Source organism: Diaphorina citri, unplaced genomic scaffold (genome assembly GCF_000475195.1).
Source record: "Diaphorina citri unplaced genomic scaffold, Diaci psyllid genome assembly version 1.1 scaffold2344, whole genome shotgun sequence".
Classification (NCBI taxonomy): Eukaryota; Metazoa; Arthropoda; class Insecta; order Hemiptera; family Psyllidae; genus Diaphorina; species Diaphorina citri.
This window is the reverse complement of record NW_007379768.1, coordinates 36,268-40,191: the sequence shown is the minus strand read 5'-3', so window position 1 is coordinate 40,191 and position 3,924 is coordinate 36,268.

The window sequence follows — 3,924 nt, the reverse complement described above, 5'->3', positions numbered from 1 at the left end:
TCTACACAAAATAAATTCGTTCCAATGTTCTATTTTCAAAGTGATCTTTTCTTACTACATTAGAACTCTAACTCAACAACAAATATCATACTAACTTGATCAATACATACCTATGTATACGTTACCTCGCTCTTTTGTCACAAAGGTAGTTCCCCAAGTACCTGCACTTAACTAATTTTCATGACATGACTTGGACTCGAACCAGGATCCGAAGTCCACCACTACACCAGTGGGGTCTGTAAGCTTTCGTTACACCTGATCCCACTCAGGGGGCTTATAATCCCCGTCAGCTTCTTAAAGCCCTTAAACGGGATTTGGGATTTAGACAGCCGCGAAAATGAATTTTTTTTTCTCTCTCAGAACGTCAGAAAGATGAAAAGCTCTTACCACTGTTACAGCTCTGAATAGTGAATACCACGTTACAGCTATAGCTCTCTTGCAAGGCTGTATGTTACAGCTGTTGCAGAGGAGAGAGTTTCCATCCTGGAGTTTTTCCTGTTAATTTTGATTCCTCTACACAACTCTACATCTACATATTATGGTTAAAAGAGAGAAGGACGATAGGAAATAGCCATCAGGAGTTCCGAGAACTTTATTAGCTAGAATAAAGTTCGCCCCGGGCGGGAATCGAATCCGCGACCGCTAACAGGGCGGACGAGCTAACCTAGGGTGATGATTATTTTCCAGAATAATTTTCATAAAAATAATTTATAATTTTCATAAATAATGAGTAAAGTAAAAATAATAATAATAATACTCTACGGTATGTTGTCTTAAAATATTAAGCACAACTCAGGATGTGCTTGATATTTTCGAGTTGCTACCTAAGTTCCCTCCCCTCCTTAATACTTTACATAAGCCCCCCCCCCATTTTCTCAAGTGCTTATACTTGAAGTAAGTTTTAAATTTAAATAAGGAAAGACAAGGTTCAAAGGAAGAAGAAGAAGAAGAAGAAGCAGAAGAAGAAGGAGGAGGAGGAGGAGACAAAGAAGGAGGAGGAGGAGACGAAGAAGGAGGAGGAGAAGGAGAAGGAGGAGAAGAAGAAGGAGAAGGAGGAGAAGAAGAAGGAGGAGGAGAAGGAGAAGGAGGAGAAGAAGAAGGAGAAGGAGGAGAAGAAGAAGGAGGAGGAGAAGGAGAAGGAGGAGAAGAAGAAGGAGAAGGAGGAGAAGAAGAAGGAGGAGGAGAAGGAGAAGGAGGAGAAGAAGAAGGAGAAGGAGGAGAAGAAGAAGGAGGAGGAGAAGGAGAAGGAGGAGAAGAAGAAGGAGGAGGAGAAGGAGAAGGAGGAGAAGAAGAAGGAGGAGGAGAAGAAGAAGGAGGAGGAGGAGGAGGAGGAGACGAAGAAGGCGGAGTGGAAGTAGTATAAGCCGAAAAACAAAAAGGGGAAGAAGGAAGAGAAGAAAGAGGATAAGAAAAAGAAGAGGCGTTGCCAGACAGAATTGTATTATCTTCGTGATACAACACTTCCTTCTCTTTTCGGCACATAGTTTTCAAATTGGCCACATTTGAAGGCATTTTTTCTATACCTGATGCTCCGAGCGAAATTTTACGTGACCATACATTCACAAACACCCTGTCTACCGGGAGGGGGAATAAAACAGGAGGAAATTTCAAATCATAGCTGAGGAGAAGGAGGAGGAGAAGGAGGAGAAGGAGGAGAAGAAGGAGGAGAAGGAGGAGGAGGAGGAGAAGGAGGAGGAAAAGGAGGAGGAGGAGGAGGAAAAGGAGGAGAAGAAAAAGGAGGAGGAGGAGAAGGAGGAGGAGGAGAAGAAGAAGGAGGAGAAGTTTTTGGGAGCAGAAGAGTTTCACAGCCGCCGTGACATTTTGACATTTTAAAGCGTTGTAACCCAAACTTTCGGAGGAAATATGACAAGTAGGTAAGCTGTAAGTTGAAACGTTATGACACGAATAAGAAGGAACAGGAGGAGAAGGAATAGGAGGAAGAGAAGAAGGAGGAGGGAGAGAAAGACGAAAAGGTTAAGGAGAATGATGAGAGAGGAAGAGAAATCAGCTAACAATCTACGTATCAGAACTGATAAGAAGAAGGAGGGAGAGAAAGACGAAAAGGTTAAGAAGAATGATGAAAGAGGAAGAGAAATCAGAAATCAGCTAACAATCTACGTATCAGAACTGATAAGAAGAAGGAGGGAGAGAAAGACGAAAAGGTTATTAAGAAGAATGATGATGAAAGAGGAAGAGAAACCAGCTAACAATATACGTATCAGAACTGATAAGAAGGAGGGAGAGAACTGAGAGAAGGACGAAAAGGTTAAGAAGAATGATGAGAGAGGATGAGAAATCAGCTAACAATCTACGTATCAGAACTGATAAGAAGAAGGAGGGAAAGAAAGAACGGAAGAAGGGGAAGGTGTGATGTTAAGATTAGAGAGAACAGTAACTGCCAAGGTCTTATCGTCCCGAAATCGAAGAGGGAAGGAAGACAGGACAGGAGAAAACTTTAGCCGAAAACCAACTTTAGGATAAAAGATGCCTCGGGACCTCGGGAGGCAATCGAACTCGCGATCCAGCGCTTACAAAGCAGACGCGCTAACATCCAATAATTTTGACTTAATTTATTTGAAATTTTATTTTCTCCATGACAGAAAATCGCACGTTTTTCAAATTTAAGCCTTATGGGCAATGCGCCCAAATTGCATCTAAGTTTCTAGGTAGTTCTTTTGACTGCAGTTGTGCACTGCAATATACAGGGTCTTTATGAAGTCTCTCCCAGAGCCCCAAATTTCGATCCCTTGAGAAGAAAAACCTCTTTTTTTCCTATAAAATTGGATCGCAGCTAAAGGAATATCTTAGGTACTATTTCTATCTTCTATCACACTCAATTCTATCACATTTTATCTATCACATCACATCTATCACACATCAGATACTAATTCTATCTTCTATCACACCTACTATTTCATGATTCCTGAACGGTTTGTTTCATTTTGATAGAATTCAAAGAAAATTTCCTCATATGTGCCTATTTTGGGCCCAAATGGAATTTTCAGGTTACCTTCGGGGCTCTTTTTCGGAGTTAACTCAACCACTAGTCCAAAATCTATTCAGTTCCACAGACACTCAGGCCTATGGAAGACTTTGCAAACATTTATACAGGGTGTTTCTAAAGTCTTTTTTATTTGATAAATAAATATATTTGTCAAGTGAAAACATAGTACATACCTATCATTCTTTATCATGTTACTTGACATAGTAACCCGTTTCCAGAAGAAATAAATTCCATTAAAAAAACACTACTTTACAGTCACCCTGTATAATATATTAGGTCGCTATTGTGCGTACTGTTATCACAAACATTCATTGTTGCATTATTTTATTTTTATTTTCCGCATTATTGTTGCATTAGATGCGGTATTTATGGTATAACTGGTTGTGTTCAAATTCCACCGATACATATTAGGCGAAAAAAGCGGTACGTAGGTACCTATAGAGTTAGAAAAAAAAAAATCGGTGAAATGTAGACTGTGGTAGACTGGTAGGAAAACAAATAAATATCTACACCTAGTCTTTTTAATTTAACAGTTTTTTGGTCGGAAAATGTCGATCATCGCCCATCGGTGAACTTAAGATACCTACCTGTTGCTTTCGGTTTGCAGTCTCTGGCGGGCGCCACATTCTTTCTGTATGCGCTCGGTATTTTCCAAGCGCTACTCTCTTGCGCTAATTTACGAGCGCTACTCATTTTCCGCATGGATTGCTCAGATAATTACGCCGGCCATCTTGTCTCATTAGTTTATGAGATGCATTACTTTATGAGATGCATTTCTCATTACTTTGAATATAAATAAATAAATTCCTATTTCTTCTTCTAACACAGGGTTGTCCAACCTTAGGGCACCCGAGGGCCGCAAGAGACCAAGGTAGAGAGTTGGCGGGCCGCAAAAACTCAACTCACGGGGGGGGGGGGGG